The 22050-nt window shown below is 41.9% G+C and overlaps 2 pseudogenes across 1 annotated transcript; one reads left to right on the top strand and one right to left on the bottom strand.

The window, feature by feature from the left end:
- Window positions 1-1136: 1136 nt before the first annotated feature.
- On the bottom strand, window positions 1137-3458 carry LOC147430776 (uncharacterized; annotated as a pseudogene). The gene is made up of 3 exons (XR_015185737.1): window positions 3141-3458; window positions 2573-2794; window positions 1137-1608 (listed from the first exon to the last, which is right to left on the bottom strand). The product of XR_015185737.1 is annotated as an uncharacterized LOC147430776 (transcript).
- Window positions 3459-3604: 146 nt separating this feature from the next.
- LOC147430777 (uncharacterized) overlaps window positions 3605-22050 on the top strand; it is a 34880-nt pseudogene continuing 16434 nt past the window's right edge.

Consider the following 22050-nt stretch of genomic DNA (forward strand, 5'->3'; position numbering starts at 1 on the left):
TTCTGCTCTCGTCATGACCCAATTTCGATGCATTCATGACCTTGCTTTTGCACTTTTGTGTTTCAATCATTTATTTATATCTATCGATTAAAAGAAGAGGGATTCCAACATGTTTCCTTACGTTTTGGAACCAACCACCCCCTCCCCCTCCACACACACACATTACCGTCAATGGAGTATGATACATCATTGTAAGGCTAAGAAATAACAAAGTATAAGGCATTAATGAATATCATAATTTAATAAAAAGAAACTACTTTGGATATTAATGAAAAAAATCCAACTCCAATACGACAGTACAACATAAAACAAGTGAAAGGGTCACGACAGCTTATAAAAACAATAAAAAAATGATAAAATTGTTAAGTTGAATTAAACTGGTATCAGTGTTTGAGAAAAGATTGCCTCAGCTTAGTCTTGAGTAGACTAGCTAGCTACAAACCATGGTAAATGGAAGAAAAACCAATATATGTGACAAAGTTGTCCAAAAATTTTACAAATCTCAAAAATTTTGTTTGCATTTCCGGTTTTTTTCTTTGCGAAGAGGAAACTCAATCAACAGTCGTTTAATAAAAGAGACTTTTTCGAACGTTAACACTGATTGGAATCAAACTATAAAATGCAAAAAATGTAAAACCTTGTGAAATTGTGAACTGAAAGGTGAAATAAAAAGAACTAATTAATATATGTGTATGTGTGTGTATAGAATTTATTAGAATTATGCAAAGGTGAAGCTTCACTTTAGCATTTTAGAACAATAGAATGCAAAAAAAAACATATATGTGTGTAAAATTTTACTAAAATTATGCAAGGTGAAGCTTCACTTTAGCATTCTAAAATAGAATGCAAGAAAAGTAAAGACATGTCACGATGTGAAATGAAAGGTAAGTCTCCATCATGCACCGAAAACAATGAAAGTCTCCCTAACCAAACACAACATTAAGGGTTTCTTTTAGAAAGCCAAAAATCTATGTACATTTTTGAAATGTGGCTAACTACATGTTCCTGGACATTCAACTCAATTTTCGCAACATTAAAGAAAGAACAAAATTAGATGAATGTTACGTATACTAATATAGAATACCATGAACTCCCCACAAATTGTGTTTGGCCCTTTAGCATCTCACATAAATCAATGAGCACATAAATCAGTAATTTATGAAAACCTTTCATGCGGATAAATGTTTTAAAAGAATCACACTGTGCTTAAAGATATTGTGAACCATGTCACATTGAGGATAAAAGATGTAGATATATCCTAATTATGCCTTGCATTTCCCTCCATTCCGGAATACAAAGGTATCAACTTAAATGCATAATATGGTATAGACAATTTGAAATGTGTGATTAAGATAATAAATGAATAATAAATACTTTATTCTATGCTTACTTTACAACTCATTTACATTGATTTCTAAGTAAAACCTTCAAGCATGCAAATCATCTCTTCAACGCCCACCTCCTCAACCTCCTGCTCCTCCTCCTCCTCCACTTGCTTTTGGGCGTAAGTCATCATATGGCCACTAACAACACAGCCATGGCTTGATCAATGCCGGGGAAAATTGTGATTCGATAGTCGGCTTGAGAAAATAAGTAACCTCCTTTGGCCTGCAAAAAATGGAAGAAAAAGACCATAAAGCCATGTATAAGCTTGTGATACATAGAAGCTAGAAGCTAAGTCTCACCACTTACGAAAAGTAACGTACTACTAGCTTTCAAACTTATTTCTTGCCTGTCTTGCCAACAAAGCACCTATGCTTTTGGCATCATGTTTACATAAGAGCAACATGCGCCGTAAGAACTTCCTACTTAGTGATCCTTTCAACCCAAACACCATAATAACAATAAATATGCTCTAGACGTTTGCTCACATGTTTGCTCTAGTGATCCTTTCAACCTAAACACCATAATAACAATAGTAAAATCATCTCTCTGGCTTAGATTAGGATCATTGCATTTTCTTAGACCAAGGTAGCGGGGCCCTCTTTAACTCAAACACATATATTATTCTCTCTTGTAGGCTTTAGTTCGCACACCTGAGCGCACCATCTAATTGAAAGATCATCTTTAGCTTCTACAAAACTTGCATACCAGACCAATACATGTATGGTACTAAATGCGAGGTAGGGACCAAAGTTCGGGTAGCCCTCGGATTTCTGCCAATGATACTCACAAAATGAAGATTTGCGAGTATTACTTCGCAATATGAGTGAGTTGGCTGATAGTTTTTATGCTACCAAGCTCCAAGTTGTGGACCCTAAACATTGCCCACAACTCAGGGATATGTGGCTGCCCCAAATGATGTGTGCCATGCATTGTTTGGCACAATCGAGGTTATGTGTAAATTTATCGGCTAGAATTTTCAAAAATTGGATAGGTTTTAAGGGCTCCCTTGGATTTAAGGGCTAAATTTTGGCTATATGCTTTAAAAGTTTCATAAACTATGTTTATAATCAATCTCAAATTTGAGAGATTGCAAAAAAGCATTTCTCTAGGCATCCCATGTGACGTGCTAGTTCTAATTCTAATGACATGCCAGTTTTGGGCATTGCTGTAAGGGAGATTTGCATACCTTGGCGACGACGGCATCGTTTCGGTAGATTTGGAGTGAGTTACTGAAGGAAGCTGGTTTGAGCGTGTAGATAGGGGGGCCATCTGAAGGGGAGCCAGCCATGAAGATGTGCAAGCTTTGGGAGAAGAGAGAGGGCTTCTTCTTCACCGTGAAGGCCAAGGCACCCCCGTTCCCAATATCTCCTTTGAACACGTCTACTTTCGTACTGCTGAACATGCGTCTCTGTGCGCAGAAACAAACTAAGCAAACCGGCTCTCTCTCCCCCCCCCCGGGCATGTAACACAAGAAGATTTAGAAATTTTCTCATGTAGGAAAACGGAGTCTTCTCCAGTGTTTTTCATACAATGAATAACATCACGAGCTTCTGTTCGAGAGGCACCACATACCTAGCTAGGTACGATTGGGGCAGGGGACCTCGGCCCCCCCACCGGGCCGGCGGTCCGCTGCCCCCAGTCGTACCTAGCTAGGTATGGGGTGCCTCCCTCACAGAAGCTCATGATGTTGAGGTAAGTCAGAATGTGGGAAGAATTTGTCCACAACTTCTTGTGTATATAAAAGGACATATTACCTTTTCTGTGTAGTGCAGCAGCGGAGCTCCATAGGCGTCTGTAAGCGCGGCATTAGATCCCGAGCCGCAGATGACGAAGGACACCGAGAGAGAGAAGAGGAGGGCTCCACTGTGGACTCGCCAGCGCAGAGGCAGCCCTTGGAAAGATGGAGTTTGATTTCTGCAGACGAACTGCCCGGCGCGGGATTCGAATCTAGATCGCCTGCTCCCATGCCTCGAGTGTAGATTTCTGGCGCGACTCGTTGTTGCTCGTCCTCTTTGCCAGCCTCTCTTTGACGTGTCAGTTGTGCTTTCACATGTAGCACTTTATGACACAGGTTTCGCTCCCAGGCAGTGTTCGGAAAAAATCTGTTTCAGCTTAATATCGTGCCGTTTTTACTTCGTTAGCGTAGTGGGCATTTCGCAATTCCTGGCCTGTCATTAGCCCACGTGGCTCCAGTGCTAAAAATCTCTAATTAAAAAACTCCAGGCCTTCGTAATACTGTGGATGACACCACTGCCAGGAGCATGTCATGCTTGTTGCTCTGACGCCAACGCCGGCAACTACCTCAGCATGACAGTCCGCCATCCCCGCTGTCTTCTACTGAGGTATATTCTAGTGAAGCATTGCAATCTGGATGTATAGGTCATCACCAAGTACCAATCATATGGATACCCGGTCCAAAACCGTAGTCCGTCGACACATGAAGATCACTCTAGTATTATCATGTAGTTCTGTAATGTTTCAAGGTACGACAATCCAGAGAAAATGTGGTCATGTGCCTTCCTTGGAATCACTTGTGCCTACTCTACGAGATTATGCATTCAAAACAATGTCATTGAGAAACATTCAAGTGGATGAGGACTTCTTTCTCAAGCATCCATGGGATGTCTACAGGTAGAGAAAAGCACATTTTCTTATTTTTTAAGTGGACTTGGAAGTTTTCTCTCATCATATGATGTAGCAAATGATCACACATACTTGTTGGTAGTATGTTACAAGTACACGAGTAAAGGGAAAAGAGTGATGCTTACCAAGGATGACTATCATTGGAAGCAACAAGGGCCACCAGTGGTGAAAAAGAATAGTGACTATACCTTAAAGTATTTCACGTACAAAAAACGGAAAGGGAAGCAAATTGACATCGCTAAGCATCATGATGGGTGCACATATTTTATGGAAGAATGCACCGTAGACAGTGTCAAAGGCTTCACAAGAGAACCGTCACCCATGATAAACAAGTCAAAGGAAAACCCGCCAACTGATGGCGAACAATCTGTTGCTGAGGTCACCGATGCGTGTTCGCAAAATACTATGTTATTAAACGGCGATGAGGTGGCTATGTACAGTCTCATGTGGAATCTTTCGGCTCTTGAGGAGCTTCGTGTCCTGAGTGTGGACTCTTGGAATGTGTTGATTGCATGATTTGCTCCACAAGGGCAGGGCCAACAAGCTCTATTGTGTTTTCAACAGATGCGAAGCGAGGGCCTCTCTCCAGATGCAATCACATACGCATGCATAAAGGCATGTAGCTCTACGCAAGAAGCTGATATGGGCACAAAAAGTGCTTGAGGAGCTTCCTTTCAAGAATGTCGCCTCTTGAAATGCATCGATTACGAGATGTGCACAACAAGAACATGGCTATTGAAAGAACATGTCATGCTTGGGATTGTCTTGGTCGATATGTATGCCAAATGTGGTGTGCTTGAGAGAGCACAAAAAGTGCTAGAGTAGTTTTCTGTCCGGAATGTCGCCCCTTGGAATGCACTGATTGAGGGATGTGCGCAACAAGAGCAAAGAAAGCTCTAGGTTGGTTTTAGCGGATGCAAAGCAAGTATATCTCTCCAAATTCATTCAAGGCATGTGGCTCTACGCAAGTGCTCGAGGAGCTTCATGTCGTGAGTGTGGACTCTTGGAATGCATTGATTGCATGATTTGCTCCACAAGGACAGGGCTAGAAAGCTCTATTTTGTTTTTAGTAGATGCGAAGCAAGGGCTTCTCTCCAGATGCAATCATGTACGCATGCATGAAGCCATGTAGCTCTATGCAAGAAGCTTGTATGGGCACAAAAAATCACAATTATATTGTTAGTCAGAGGCTGCTGAATGCATATGCTTGCACCTTGAAGGCCATTGACCTTTTGCAACGCCATTGACATGGATGAGAGAATTAATGAGCCCATACCTGGTCCGACGCTCTTAGGGAAGCGTATCATGCTCTAGGATGCTTTCAACGGATGCAAAGCAAGTGTATCTCTCCAAATTCAGCATCCTATACTTGCATCTTGAAGGCTATGCTTACATCTTGAAGGCATGTGGCTCTATGCAAGAGCTCAAGGAGCTTCCTTTTTGGAGTGTGGACTCTTCAAATGCTTCGCATATGGCCTCTCTCCATATGCAATCACCTAGGCATGCATCTTGAAGGCATGTGGCTCTACGCAAGAAAAGTCATGCTTGCGACTGTTTGGTGAATATGTATGCCAAATGTGGTGTGCTTGAGAGAGCACAAAAAGTGCTTAAGGAGCTTTCTGTCCGGAATGTCGCCTCTTGGAATGCACTGATTGCGGATGTGCGCAACAAGAGCAGGGGCAGAAAACTCTATGTTGTTTTTAGCATATGCAAAGAAAGTATATCTCTCCTAATTCAATCAAGGCATGTGGCTCTACGCAAGTGCTCGAGGAGCTTCGTGTCCTGAGTATGGACTCTTGTAATGCGCTGATTGGATGATTTGCTCCACAAGGGCAGGGCCAACAAGCTCTATTCTATTTTCAGCAGATGCGAAGTGAGGGCCTCTCTCCAGATGCAATCACGTACTCATGCATGAAGGCATGTAGCTCTACTGAAGAAGCTGTTATGGGCACAAAAAATGCTTGAGCAGCTTCCTGTCCGGAATGTCGCCTCTTGAACTGCATTGATCACGGAATGTGCACAAAAAGAACATGGATGTTGAAAGGGGATGCCATGCATGGGACTGTCTTGATCAATATGTATGCCAAATGTGGTGTGCTTGAGAGAGCACAAAAAGTGCTAGAGCAGTTTTCTATCCGAAATGTCCGCCCCCTTCGAATGCACTGATTGCGGGATGTGCGCAACAAGAGCAGGGCAAGAAAGCTGTAGGTTGTTTTTAGCGGATGCAAAGCAAGTGTCATAAAATCTAATATCTAACCAACCCAAATGATTTTCTCATATTAAATTGATCACTTAATGTGGGAGAATAAACGGGAACAAGTGTTAAGATATAGATATGTGCTTATAGATCTATCTCAACACGGGGCCAATGGTAAAGGGGCCCAAATGAGAGATGGTCTATCAAAGAGCAAGGCTAAACAATGGAGCATAAGACCTTAGGGTTAGCTTCATTGAAGACCTCCAATAGTGTGTGTAAAAGTCCTTTGACCTTAGGTAAGCTATGGCTGAGCTTGAGGCGGGAACCCGGCCCAAGCTCGAGGTGCTTGTCGTGCTTGAGGTGCTTGTCATGCTTGAGGTTCTTGATTAAGGTGCTTGAGGTGCTTGACCTGCTACATGCTTGAGGTGCTTGACTTGCTACTTGATTAAGGTGCTCGAGGTGCTTTGACATGCTTGCCTGAGATGCTTGTGGGAACACCCCTAGTTCAAGTGCATTGTCATGCTTGATGACTAAGGTGCTTGAGCACCAAAAGTCAAAAGCATCCCTACAAGAGGGGGGGAGAGCCCTTTTCCTAGGGGATAGAGAGAGAACACACACTCACACACACAAGGAAGGCCCAAGCTTGAAGAGGCAGCATGGACACATGTCAGGCCCCTACCTATGTTACCTTCATGAGATGCTTGAAGCCTATTGGTTGGCCACCCAAGGGGTCCAATAGTAGTTTAGGAGATTTAATTAATTGATTTAGCATTTATCTAGCCCTCTCTCTCAAAGGGGAAAGGGGGACACTTGTCTCAAGGCTACCCCTACTGCTTGTAATGCCTCCTGCTTATGATTGGCTAGGCCTGGAGGGGTCCAATGAGCTTCAAGCATGAGCTACAAGGGGGGGTCGACCCAAGCAAGCTAGGAGGTTGCTTAGGGGGTATACTCACCCACACACACTCACAAACACTCTCATTGTGTGCTATGCAAAGTGCAAGAGCTCCCTCTCCAAGAAAGTAGAGGTTGAGAGCCTAAACCAACACTCTTGGCTATGGAGTGCAAATCCAACCAAGAGCCATGGTTCAATGCTTAAGCTTGACATCTCCTTCTTCTTCATTACTATGCTATTATGTATGCTAGCAACTAGAGTTATGATAAGTGAGGAACTAATTCTTTCTCCTACAAAATGTTTCTTCTTCCTCTTCCCTACCCTCATTCCCTGCTAGCTCTCTCCACCTTCGAAGGTGTTTGAGGTCTTGGGACTGAGGCTTGGGATAGCTAAAGCTTTCTTCAAGTTTATGTTATGTTTGTGATGCATGAAGCTTTCCATCTTCATTGCATCACCTAGGTCACAAGGAACACAAAGAGTGTATTGTAACAAGTCTCTCTTAATGGGAGAAATCATAATACAAATAACTATTGGAGGGGGGACCGGCTCCACATAAATCCGGTCCTCAATTGTTGTCGTGTTCTCTAAATTCTCTCTCTTGCAAAAGTATTGTTCATGCCAAGTTAACTAATTGCTATGATTATGTTGCTCTCTTCAATTATGTTCACCCGTTATGCTCACAAAGCTATTTCTCAAAAGTACTCTCATTAATTTCCGCTACTCTCAAGTTAAATAGGCCAATTAGATTACATTGGTATCAGAGCATTTGGTTTCTCTTTTCTTGCTTAAGAAGAGAGGTCCTTAAGTAGCCTATAAATGGTTGATGTTGCTAATTATAATAGGGTAAGTGGAACTGGGATCTATTATCGGTTTTGTTGAGCCCACTATGTGGGGGATGGTGCACACCTCGGGAGCTTTGGATCATTTCCCACTATGTGGGGGATGGTGCACAGCTCGGTAGCTTTGGACTTAATAATGGAGTCTTTTTAGACTTGCCTACGGATTTACCATTATTGAGCCATAAGAAGTCCGAAAGGAGCTAGCCCTTGGCAACTCTGCTATGTTAGACCTACTCCTCTACTCTCTATAATTAACCACTTCTAGCCGTGGGTGCAGATACTTAAGAGCCGATTTTCAAAGGCTAAGAAGAGTGGCAACTAAGGTTTTGAATTGCCAAAGCATATACTAAGTACATACATAGATTTTGTTAACATGGCTGACAATAATCAAGAGAGTAGAATGAACATTGATAGCTTTGATTTTGCACATGAAGGTGCTAATGATGATGCTCCCATGTTTGTGAATTATCTCGTCACTAGGTTGCAGCAAGCTATGGGAAACCCTGCTTTGCAAGTCGAAGTTACTCAACAACTTCGTGCTTATGGAATTTCCCTTCCTCTCCAAGAGGAGAGAGAGCTTAGGAGGCCTCTTGAAGAGACCCCCAAAAGAAGACTCTCTCCCATTCGAGAGGAGGAATCCACAGAGCAAGAAAGCAAGGAAAGTTTAAGTTCCTCTGAAGATGTGGCTCCACGAAGACGGCAGTCTAGACGATCGCCTACTCCTCCCAAGAGGAAAAGATCAACACATAGTCCTTCTCCTCATCACTCTGAAAGGCAAGAGAGGAAACAAAGGAAGAAAGGGCTAGGAAGAGGTCACCCTCTTCTCCTTCTTCTTCACCTTCCTCCTCTTCCGATGAAAGTTATGGCTATTCTCCTAGAGAATACAAGAGGGGAGGACATTGCAAATCATTTCTTGCATGGCGAAGGTCACAAAAGCTAAAGAAGTTCAAGGAGGGAGGAAAGAGTATCTCTTTTCTCACCTATGATGGAACCTTCGGTGCTACCAACAAAGTGTTGGCCTTCATCCAACAATTTGATGTGGCCTTTGGAGATGAGGGCTTCACAGAGTCCTCCAAGCTACGCCATGTAGCTATGCACTTCCAAAAATCAGCTCGTCAATGGTGGGCTAGCCTTCGTGGAAATGGTGAAGCCCCAAAGACATGGAAAACTCTACGAGTTTCCATCATGAAGCAATTCCTTGCAAGTGATGCAAAGGACAAAGTGCTTACCGAATGGCACAACTTGAAGCTCCTCTCCCATGAGTCTATCCACAAATATGTAGACAAGTTTTGGGATTTACATCTCAAGGCTACCGTCTTTCAAAAGATAGACTTTGCCGAGCAAAGGCAGCAATTCTGTGCAGGATTACCTGAAGAGATGGCTGAATACATAAACTCTCAATGGCCTGGTACTATTAGCGAAGTAATCCATCACACCATGGTTGCTTCAGGCATCAATTTCCATCAAGGGGCTAGACGTAATGTCAAGCCCATTGAAAACAAAGATAAAAATGATACAAAGGGAAAAACCAATGTTCAAAATACTTCCCAAGCCAATTCCAACAACAACAACAATCGGTCCAAGGAGAAGGGAGTTTACAAAGGTAAAAACAAACTCTCTCCTGAAGAGCTTGAAGCTTTTCGCAAGGACCATAAGTGTTTCAAGTGTGGGGAGCAAGGACATGGATATCATTCTTGCCCCAAGAAGAATGCTCGCAATGAGACTCCTAGGGCTTCTATCATCGAAGCTCCAAAAGAGGATGCTCATTGCAAAGGATCATCACTTTCCTATGCTTGGGGAAAGGTAAGAGAGCATGATGCCTTTATCTTGTTTGATCCTGGCTCTACTCTCAACTTCATATCAATAGAGTTGGCCACCAAGTTGGGCATTCAAGCTTTTGAGATGGGAGATATAGTAGTGGCTGATGCAACTTTCAAGGGACAACAAGCCTCCGTTACTCCCTTGATTGGGAAGTTGAGGCTTCATGTCCAAAGCTATGTCGACAAAGAAGACTTCTTCATCTCTCCTCTCCAACATGAGGATGTTATCCTAGGGGCACCATGGTTTGATCGCATGGCTGCCAACATGAAGTTCCCTGAAAGGAAAATCTACTTCACCTACAGGGGAAAGAACATGTATATAGATGCTAGTGAGCGTGGTCGCACTATTCCACTTGTAAATCCTCTTGCTTTTTATAAGTCAATGAAGAGCTCAGTTTCTGCGTACATGATTTTTGTCAAAGAGTCTCTAAAAGATACTAATGTTTCATCAAATGTAAATAATGGGAATCAAGAAGAGTTAGACTTGTCTAATTTTCTAAAAGGATTCCAAGATGTGTTCATCGATGATATCCCTATGGACTTACCTCCAAAACGAGGGGATGATGACCATCGCATTGAGCTCCTTCCTGGAAGCTCACCACCTAACAAGCCTCCTTATCGAGTCTCACAAGCTCAACAAGAGGAGATCATGAGGCAAGTACGAGAACTGGTAGACAAAGGGATGGTGAGGCCTAGTTCCTCTCCCTTTTGTTCTCCAGTCCTTTTAGTGCAAAAGAAAGATGGTACATACCGTATGTGTGTGGACTATCGAGCACTAAACCATATCACTATCAAAAACAGATTTCTGTACCTCGGGTAGAAGATCTGTTTGATAAGCTTCAAGGCTCTACCTACTTCAGTAGGATTGACCTTAAGAGTGGCTATCATCAAATAAGGATAGTGGATGAAGATATCTTAAAGACCGCGCTTCGCACAACGTTTGGTCTTTATGAATATCTAGTCATGCCTTTTGGCTTGACTAATGCGCCAGCTACGTTCAATCATTTGATAGAGGAAATTTTTAGACCATATCGTAAATTCACTGGAGTGTTATTTGATGATATCATCATCTACTCCAAGTATTTGGAGGAACATAAGCAACATCTCCAAGTGATTTTTCAAGCATTGAGGGAGAACAAGCTTTATCTCAACCAAAAGAAAAGCGAATTCTTCCTTCAAGAGATTCAATACCTAGGTCATATTATCTCTAAAGATGGTATCCAAGTGGATCCATAAAAGTTAGAGGTAATAAAAGCATGGCCTAACCCAAGAAATCTACATGAGCTAAGAAGCTTTGTTGGTATGTGCGCATACTATATACGCTTCATAACAAAATTCTCTCAAGTAGCAGGACCACTACACGACTTAACTAAGAAGAACGTTAAGTTTGTATGGACTGCTAAGGAGCAAAATGCTTTTGAAAAGCTCAAAGAGAAACTTACTTCCCAACCAGTCCTCGTGCTTCCGGATCTCTCAAAGCCATTTGAGGTCCAATGTGATGCTTGTGGTGATTGCCTTGGAGCAGTTTTGCTTCAAGAAGGTCATGCCATAGCATATGAGGGCGGAAGGCTCAATATTGATAAACGATTTTTGGGCATTTATGAGAAAGAGCTTTTAGGTGTTCTACATGCCCTAGACACATGGAAGCACTACCTATTGGGGACCCCATTTATCCTATGAACTGACCACCAAAGTCTCAAGTATTTCATGACGCAAACTAAGCTTTCTGACAAACAAATGAGGTGGGAAAATTTTCTTTGGCAATTTAATTTCCATATTGCTCACATAGTTGGTAAGCACAATCAAGTTGCCGATGCACTTTCACGACGACCAAAAGTTAATGCGGTGTCTATAGCTACTCACAATGATCTATCCTCTATGATAGATGAGTATGCTACTGACCCTGACTTTAGAGACATAATGTCAGCCCTTGCTTTAGGGAAGAAAGAGGAACCATTCACCTTGCAGGATGGTTATCTTCTCCATGGCAATAGGCTATGTGTTACCCATTCCCTTCGTTAGAAAGTTATGTATGAATCCCATGCTCCTCCATATGTGGGGCATAGAGGTATTCAACCTACTCTTCGAGGAGTAGAGACGTACTTCTATTGGCCTACCATGAAAGTGGACATACAAGAGTATGTATCAAAATGTGTAGTATGCCAAAAGACCAAGTATGATAGAGGGAAGCCACCTGGATTACTCCAGCCATTGCCTATTCCAAATTCACCGTGGGAGAGTATATCCATGGATTTCATCTTTGGATTACCCAAGTCTATCCATGGGAATACAGGAATATGGACAATAGTCGACAGGTTTAGCAAGCAAGCACATTTTATTCCTGTCAAAAAGACTATTAAGGCACATCAAATGGCAACTCTCTTTATACCTCAGATTTTCAAGCACCATGGATTACCCACATCCATCGTGTCAGATAGAGATCCTAGAATGACCAGTAATTTCTAGAAAGGTCTCTTTGAAAATCTAGGAACAAGATTGAATTTCTCTTCAGCCTATCACCCACAAACGGATGGCCAAAGTGAGATAGCCAATCTTACGATACTCGATCTACTCAAGACTTATGTTACCGAAGTAGATCAACACTCACAATGGGAAAAGTACTTACCTCTTGTAGAGTATGCCTACAATAATACTGTACATACTTCTACGGGAAAAGCATCTTTTGAGATCATTGAGGGAAGACCTAAAAGTCCCTTGCTACTCAAAGTACATGGGAAGATCTTTGCCGCCGATGAGTATAGCCGTGACTTACAAGAATCTTTTCAAAAGATTAGGGAGGCTATATCCATCTCTCAACAAAGGAAAAAATCTGCTACTGATAAGCACAAAAGAGCCTTAATGTTCAAAGAAAATGATTGGGTCTTACTCAAGTTTCCTAAGGCTTGATTAAGACAAACGACGGGCAAAAATCCTACGGGCCATCAAAAGTATTATGCTAAACTAGCAAAAATATACTATGGTCCTTTCCAAATCTTGAAGCCCATCAATGAGACGGCTTATCAACTCAAGTTGCCCAACCATTGGCTCGTACACAATGCCTTTCATGTAAGCCTACTTAAGCCCTACATAGGAGAGCCACCAACTGAACCAATCATTGAAGACCCTCCCGAAGTTGAAGACCAAGAAGAGGTGCTACAACCCGAAGCTGTCCTTCGGCATGAAGACAAGGTACTACAACATGGTAAGATTATCCGACGGTATCTTATTAAGTTCAAAAATTATCCTTTTGAAGATGCTAGATGGATGCAAGGAGTACATCTTAAGGATAATATGAACCTTGTCAATGCTTACAATGCTACATTAGAGTAAGCAATGTACAAATTTCTTTTAAGCTAGAGATGGTCTATCAAAGAGCAAGGCTAAACAATGGAGCATAAGACCTTAGGGTTAGCTTCATTGAAGACCTCCAATAGTGTGTGTAAAAGTCCTTTGACCTTAGGTAAGCTATGGCTGAGCTTGAGGCGGGAACCCGGCCCAAGCTCGAGGTGCTTGTCGTGCTTGAGGTGCTTGTCATGCTTGAGGTTCTTGATTAAGGTGCTTGAGGTGCTTGACCTACTACATGCTTGAGGTGCTTGACTTGCTACTTGATTAAGGTGCTCGAGGTGCTTTGACATGCTTGCCTGAGATGCTTGTGGGAACACCCCTAGTTCAAGTGCATTGTCATGCTTGATGACTTACGTGCTTGAGCACCAAAAGTCAAAAGCATCCCTACAAGATGGGGGGAGAGCCCTTTTCCTAGGGGATAGAGAGAGAACACACACTCACACACACAAGGAAGGCCCAAGCTTGAAGAGGCAGCAGGGACACATGTCAGGCCCCTACCTATGTTACCTTCATGAGATGGCTGAAGCCTATTGGTTGGCCACCCAAGGGGTCCAATAGTAGTTTAGGAGATTTAATTAATTGATTTATCATTTATCTAGCCCTCTCTCTCAAAGGGGAAAGGGGGACACTTGTCTCAAGGCTACCCCTACTGCTTGTAATGCCTCCTGCTTATGATTGGCTAGGCCTGGAGGGGTCCAATGAGCTTCAAGCATGAGCTAAAAGGGGGGGTCGACCCAAGCAAGCTAGGGGGTTGCTTAGGGGGTATACTCACCCACACACACACACTCACAAACACTCTCATTGTGTGCTATGCAAAGTGCAAGAGCTCCCTCTCCAAGCAAGTAGAGGTTGAGAGCCTACACCAACGCTCTTGGCTATGGAGTGCAAATCCAACCAAGAGCCATGCTTCAATGCTTAAGCTTGACATCTCCTTCTTCTTCATTACTATGCTATTATGTATGCTAGCAACAAGAGTTATGATAAGTGAGGAACTAATTCTTTCTCCTACGAAATGTTTCTTCTTCCTCTTCCCTACCCTCATTCCCTGCTAGCTTGTTGGGAGTACGATTTCATGCTTGATGGTGGTTTGATCGATATGTATACAAAATGTGGTGTTCTCACAATAGCACAAAATCTTCTTGAAGGGTATCCTCCCTGGGATGTCGTCTCTTGCAGCGGGTTAAGTGCAGGGGATGCCCAACATCGTTGATGCAAGGAAGTCCATTTGCGATAGACATTCAATCGCGCGGTGAGTAAGCATTATCATTTTCTGCTTTTTGACACTGAGATGCAGTTAACACTAGAATGGTAACGTTACAGGACATAAAAGTGTCCTTTCAGGGTTTTGGGAAAAATTTCCAAAACCATAGTAGATCCACTCATTTTGAAAAATCCTTTCATGAGCTTATAGTTCAATAACTACTACATATGGAAAAAATGAGAAACTTGTAATTTTTCTCATCCCTTGGTCACTACAAGCCTCCAAAGTTGATGGACCAATGCATTTTGTCCAAAACAGCAATTTCTTACGATTGATTGCATATAAATAAGAGTGGGGATTTTTATAGGACATGAGATAAAATGCCCCATTAACTTCAATGGGTTGGTGACCAAAACATATGGTTGCTTTTATCTCACTAATTTTGTTTTGAGCAAAAAAAAAAGGTACAAAAAAGTTGCATTTTTGCCATTCTGCGGACCTATCATCAAAGTTTCTATAGTCACGCTCAATACAGATACTATATACATGTTTTCTTAGTTCCCTTTGGGCCTTTGGATTCAAAAGGAGCCATGGAGCATGTCAAAAGGATAATGGATCTCTTACGATGGCAGCTTGGGGGCAATGATAAAGTGGTAAATACAACAAACATGAAAAAACTGGGTTTAGCATTATGACCTCTAGAAACCCATAGAAAATACTCAATATCTAGCCAAGTTTGTAGTCTATGATTAGATATGGTTACTACCTACAAAATACACACAATTGTCCTAAGAAACTAGCAATATTGAGAAAGTTATACTTGCTACTCTAAAATGTATTGTATTCTTCAACAATCAAAAAACTCAATTATCATCATATACTATGCTATATAGCATATTAGGTCCCCCAAAACTCAAGGAAGATTAGCTTTATGTTATACATTACACTTACACAATCAAAATTGAATTTGGATATCAAGAAAGCCACCAAAAAAATCATAAAAGTGTTAATTTTGGCCAAAAAAAGGATTATGCAATTCTTGTAAATTGGTCATAACTTTCAATTTTAACACTTAGCTCTCCCTACAAGCATCAAAACATGTTGAGAACTATGAAGGCCTAACCTTTAGCCATCTAAACCTCACAAACATGAAGTTTACAGTGGTATAGTTGCCAAAAATTGAAAAAAAGCCAAAAATAGGACTGGTTTTTTCACACAGTTTAGGTTCAAAAATGTTGTGCAAGAGTAAGGTTAATGGTGAGATCGATACTCCAAAAAAAATGCTAAGTTTTTTTCAGCTCATAAGGCAACTTTGTGGATATATAGCATCTAGAAATTCATTTTCATACTCTTCAAATAATTCAAGCAAAATGGTCACTTAACAGGACACAAAAGTGTCCTGTTACCATTCTAGTGTTAATGAACACACTGAAAATTGCACGATGCCATGGGAATGGCACGTTCCCTCATATTATAAAAATTGGGGAGGACTGTGCAAACTCCCCCATGCAAGGAGACTTGCATGTTTTCTTTTTTTTAAAAACATAAAAATGGAACAACAAACAATTAATAACATTGACATCTTGTATGATCATGAACATTGAGCTTGACAAAACTCTTAACACTCCTTGTGGTTTTTGACGAGGTACCCCTCTGAAGCACTACGATTGGTAACCAATTTATGCGGAGGTACACCACTAAACCACGATGATCGGTATCCCAAACACTCTCAGGTAAAAAAATCTAGCACTCTTTCATGAAATCTCTCTCTCTTCTCTCTCTCTCTCTCTCTCTCTCTCTCTCTCTCTCTCTCTCTCTCTCTCTCTCTCTCTCAGTTTCCAATATTTTGTTCGATCTCAATTCGATGGAACATAGCTAACGAAGCACTCTTGTTTACTTCATTAGCGTAGAAGGCAAAATCTCAATTCTGGCTCCACGTTCATCCACGTGGTTGCATGTACCGGGATTTAAAATCTGGCAAGACGTTCGTATATCTGACATCTCTTTTCAAACGGTGTTATATTGGTCGAGCTTTTCTAATTGTCGCAAGCAGAATCCAGCGAGGGCCTCTCTCTTGATGCAATCACCTACGCAAGCATCTTTAAGGCATGCGGCTATGTCGCACAGAATCCAGTGAGAGCCTCTCTCCAGATGTAATCACCTACGCAATCATCTTGAAGGCATGTGGCTGTGTCACGCTTTTTAAATTGTCGCACGTAGAATCTTGATGCGAAGCAAGGGCCTCTCTCAAGATGCAATCACCTATGCAGGCATCTTGAAGGCATGTGGCTCTATGCAAGATACTGTTATGGACACAAAAATTCACAGTTTGCTTGTGAAGGACATTTTTGTTGGTAGTGAGATTCCATCTCCGAATCTTGTGACATGGAATACCATGATTGGAGACTATGTCCAACATGGGCATGGAGAGGAAGCTATTGGTTGCTTTGAAGGCATGCAACGGCAGGGAATCTCTCTAGATGGGGCTCACCTTCACCTTTATTTTCAAAGCATGCGGCATCTCTGGAGCAGTAGGCAAAGACGTACAACAACTTCAAGTATAAGTTATCAAGAATGGACTTTTAAAAGAAGACAATTTTGTAGATATCGTACTGTTATATATGCATGCAAAGTGTGACATGTTTGGAAAAGCTCGAGAAGCCTTTGGCCAGCTCACAACTTAAAATGAGGTCTCATGGACAACCCTGATTGGAGGATATGATCAACAAGGGTATTGTCGAGAAGCTTTGATGCATTTTGAACAAGTGTAGCGAGGAGGCCTTTTTCCAAATGCAGTCACCTTTGTATTTGCTTTGAAAGCTTGTGGCAGCTTGCGCGACTCAAACGAGGGCCAAGAACTACATGCTTAGATTGAAGATGAGGGACTGCTTGAGCAAAATATCATTGTTGGAACTACGTTGGTGGACATGTATTGCACATGTGGAATTCTTGACAAGGCACAAGAGGTTTTCGATCAGCTTTCAGAATGCAATGTAGCCACATAGAATGCTCTTATTTTAGGGTATGCTCAACATGAGGATGGTGAGGATGCATTCAATTGTTTCTATAGGATGCGATCTCAGAGTGTCCCTCCAAATGTTGTCAGAGTCTATTGAAAAAAGATGTCATGCATGGAACTGTCCAGGATTACCTGAAGAGATATCAGAAAGCACAAAAAGTGGTTAAGGAGCTTCCTATCTGGAATGTCGCCTCTTGGAATGCACGGAGTGCGGCAAGTGTGCAAACGAGAGCAGGCCAGAAAGCTCTAGGCTGTTTTCAACTGATGCAACGTGAGGGCCTCTTTCCAGTTGCAATCACCTATGTATGCATCTTGAAGGCATGTGGCTCTGTGCAAGGTGCCAGCATAGGGGCACAAAACTTTACAATTAGTCAGAGGCTATTGAAAAAGGATGTCATGCTTGGGATTGTGTCGGTCAATATGGTGCGCTTGAGAAAGCATAAAAAGTGCTTGAGGAGCTTCCTGTTTGGAATGTCGCCTCTTGGAATGCACTGGTTGTAGGATTATATTGTTAGTCCGAGTATGTTGAAAAAGATGTTGTGCTTGGCACTGTCTTAGTCGATATGTATACAAATTATGGTAGGCAGAGCAATGTACCCGGAAGCGTGGAAACCACCTGCCATGTGAATCCATCTCAAGCTTTGACAACTCGGTAGTGTGCTTCAGTGAAGCCCATTTTTCCAGAAATCTCACATTCTTAAAGGGCCTCGGCTATACCCTCCTCTGCATGGTCCTCCTAGAGTCTGATTGCCACTTCCGAACTATTCCCTTTGACGTTGATAGCCGTTTTTCGGCTCTCCATAATTGCCATAGTAAGTTACTCCACCCTACCAAATTCACCCAAACGCTATGGCTATCCCTACCATTTCACTGTACATAGGCGTGTGTGAGTTAGGGGGCTTTTCCCATATCTTCTTAAAAACCCTCAGCTAGCTAGTCACTGGGCTAGTTGAGCCAAAAAAATAAAAGTATATTATGGCCTCTTTGTGTGTAAATATTTCATTGTATATATGGCCTAAATATATGGATTTTTTATAATTATTTTGGTATTTTATTTAAATATTTCTACTTAGGTGTGTGTTTTATTAAACCTATGTACACCTTTTTTCATTCTCTTACACCATAATTATATTTTTTGCCAATATGTACATACTCTAACGTCATATTTTTTCTTTATACAAATCACTCCCACATTTTCACCCTCACCCTCGTGAAAACAAAAAATTGATTTCTACTCATTGGTCACGTTTATTATATTATTTACTTGCATACCTTTTCCTCTTTCACCCAAAATAATTCAAAGAGGGACCATATCATATGATTCCAATATCTTTTCATATCCATAACTCCTCCATATTTTTATTATTATTTTTACTCATTATTCTAACACCATGTGCTCATTGAGCTAAAAGTCCATGAATAGTCCATACACTAGTCCCACCATGTGTATATTTCTTTATTCACCAATAATCCTCCTCCATGCATGGGTCAAGGGCAACTTGGATGCTTTGTATTATAATATGACAAAGGAGGGGCTCACTCTTGGATGCATTGTACAAATTCAACAAAGGAGGGGGCCACTAAAAGATTTTTGCAGGCATAAAAAATAGGCTTTTTGGTGAGAATTTTGGCACCTATCTCCACTCCGAATTTGGAGCGGTGGTCAAAAGAGAAAATGTAGCCCACGCTCTGAATAATCACCTCAAATTTTTTCATGATTTTTGGAGCTACTAGCGGTGAGCTATGATTTTTTGAGTGGACCCCAGTCTGCCCACTTTTCTCACAAGTAGCCCTTAGTCTTCTCTCACCCTTCCACACACCTACTCACTCTTACACATCCCTCCCTCTCCTTCCCTCACTCAAACCTGCAATTTCCATGGCTTCTCCCACCCTCTTCACCATTACCCTTCTCTCTCATCCCTATAGTTCTTTTATGAACCTCTACATACATACACCCTCTCCATGTCTCTCTCTATTGCTTCTATGTTACAATTTCATTTACCTCTCCTAAAAATATCTAAAATTCAGCATCTTAACCATGATAACTTCTGCAAATTGAGAAATTTTCATCAACAAATCCTCTTTTCATCGTGGTGGTCAACCGTGGCGGCGGCGTAAAGAAGCGAAGAAGAAGAAGACCAGCGGTCATTTTTTCCACAATTACACAAGGGTGAGTTCAAGCTTCTTCAAAGCTTCACCATCTCAATGATTCTCTTTTAATTCACCCCTCTTTCTTCATCAAATCAACTCACTCTACCCATTGTAAATGTAACATTAACTTTCTAGTGATTACTAACGACTAACATACTAACACAAAATAGCATTGACCTAACCATAAAAGACACCTCACCTCAAGACATGTGTATAGTAACACACTCTCTCTCTCTCTCTCTCTCTCTCTCTCTCTCTCTCTCTCTCTTTCTCTCTCCTTACTTACTTTCACCTTATCTACCATCAATAATGCTCTCTTTTGAGCCCACACCCATGACTCAAGCAGACAAAGAAGGCCCGCAATGTTTTTATATTCAAAAAAATCATAATCCTGATTTGTTAGCTTGTAAATTAGGATTTCCAATAATCTTTATGAGGGGTCTCCAACCTATAAATAGACCCCTCTCCTTCTTGTAAAACAACCTCCAACATCTCACATAGCACCCCAACACTCTATGCGTGAGGAGAGACTTAGGTGTAGCAACCGCTTGTGAGCTTCACTCTTGGTGTGAGAGAAGCCTTCAAGCTACACATTGCAAGTGAGAGAGCATGAGTTCCTCAAATCTCAAAACCACTATTGTATATGCTCCTTCATCATCAATAAATTGAGGTTTGGTGTATCAAAGGCGTGATTCGACGTTCAAATCTTCGTCCTTCCATTTGTGCAATACGGTTTGGTGAATTCAAGGTGACTTGTGTATTTTGAGTTTCTATCGGTTGATCTTGATTTTAGAAAGTGTTTTAGTGTGTTTTTCATTGCCAATTTTGTGTCCATTGTAAGAGGGTATTGTGGTGAGAGATCTCCCACACCCTAAGACAATGTGTGTGTGTGTGTTTTGGCAATGATTAGCAATCACTAAGCATTGAGTGAGTTTTTGTACAAGCTCTACGATAGCAACCTAGCGAACCATCTCCATTTGCAAGTCACAAATAAGGTATTACGCAAGATCCATTCCTCTCTCTCTTTCCTTTTCTCTAGCTCTCTCTGGTCCATTTTGTGTGTGTCTTGGTGTGAGGTTGCTTGTGTGTGTTGTGTGGTGCATCTTCTTGGTTGTACCAAAATCTGTCTTGCGTCCTAGTTCGCATACCATAACTAGGTGGTGCCCCTATCTTGTTTAGGTTTGGCTGTGGGTTTGTTGTTTTGTCGTGCTTGTGGTTGCCCCAGCCCCAATTGAGCAGCACGGGAGCCTTGAGGGGTGTTTAGAGGTTGCCTCTCTTGTTGCCTGCCCCGGACCGCCTCAACGTGTAGGTGCAAGATGATGATACGGGCACAAAACTCAGTCTGATCTTATTAGTTAGTGACTATTGATGAAAAAAGATGTCGTGCTTGGCACTGTCTTGGTCGATATGTATGCCAAATATTTGATGTGGTTGAGAAAGCACAAAAAGTTATTGAGGAAGTTCTTGTAAAAAATGTCCCCTCTTGGAATGCACTGATTGTGGGATGCGATTAACAAGAGCGGGGCCAAAAAGCTCTAGTCCGTTTTTACCGGATGCAAAGCAAGTGCATCTCCAATACGCAATCACCTATGCATGCATCTTGAAGCCATGTGGAATGCATATGCTTGCGCCTTGAAGGCCAGTGGCCTTACACGAGCCGTTGACATGGGTGAGCTATTAATGAGAAGATACCTGATCCAACACGCTTGGTGAAGGATGTCATGCTTGGCAATTATTTGGTTGACATGTATGCCAAATGTGGTATGTCACAAAAGCATGAAAAGTTCGTGATGGACTTTCTCTCCAAAATGTCATCACCTGCAACATGTTGGTTGCAAGATATGCCCAATATGCCTATCGCAAGGGTATCAGAATCCATGATGTGATTGCTAGTCGGGGGCTGCTGGGAATACAATGTCATGCTTGGCGGTGGTTTGATCAATATTGTGGTTCTCTCTTATGAAACGTAATGATTGGCACTGCCTTGGTTGACATATATGTCAATGTGGCAGGGCCACGGAGCCCTGGGCTGGGTTGTTTCTAACATATGCAAAGCGAGGGCATCTCTCTAGATGCAATCACCTATGCTTTTGTCTTGAAGGCATGTAGCACTGCCTTGATGTCCGGAATGCCATCTCTGCCCAAAAGCAGGCTTGCTGGCTGTTTTTTGGGATGCAAAGCAAGGAAATTTCTCCTGATGTAATCACTTATGATTGCATCTTGAAAGCATGTGGCACTACATAGGAGCAATGATCATCTATGCAAGATGTGGTGTACTTGAGAAAGCACCAAAAAGTGCTTGAGTATGCTTTCGTCTTGAAGGTAGGTGGCACTACGCAAGATATTGATATGGACAACAAAATTCATGATGATATTCATAGTGAGGGAATGTTAAAAACAATTCAGACCTTCCTGGACCCTCAATGCCAAGATTCCTGACGAGATTCGTGTCCGGAATGTTGTCTCTTGGAACGCATTGATTGCGGGACATCCACAACAAGCGAAGGGCCACTAATTTTTGGGCTGTTTTCAGCAGATGAAAGCGAGGGCATGGAAT

This window comes from Adiantum capillus-veneris, chromosome 21 (assembly GCF_014529385.1).
Source record: "Adiantum capillus-veneris isolate H3 chromosome 21, ASM1452938v2, whole genome shotgun sequence".
NCBI lineage: Eukaryota > Viridiplantae > Streptophyta > Polypodiopsida > Polypodiales > Pteridaceae > Adiantum > Adiantum capillus-veneris.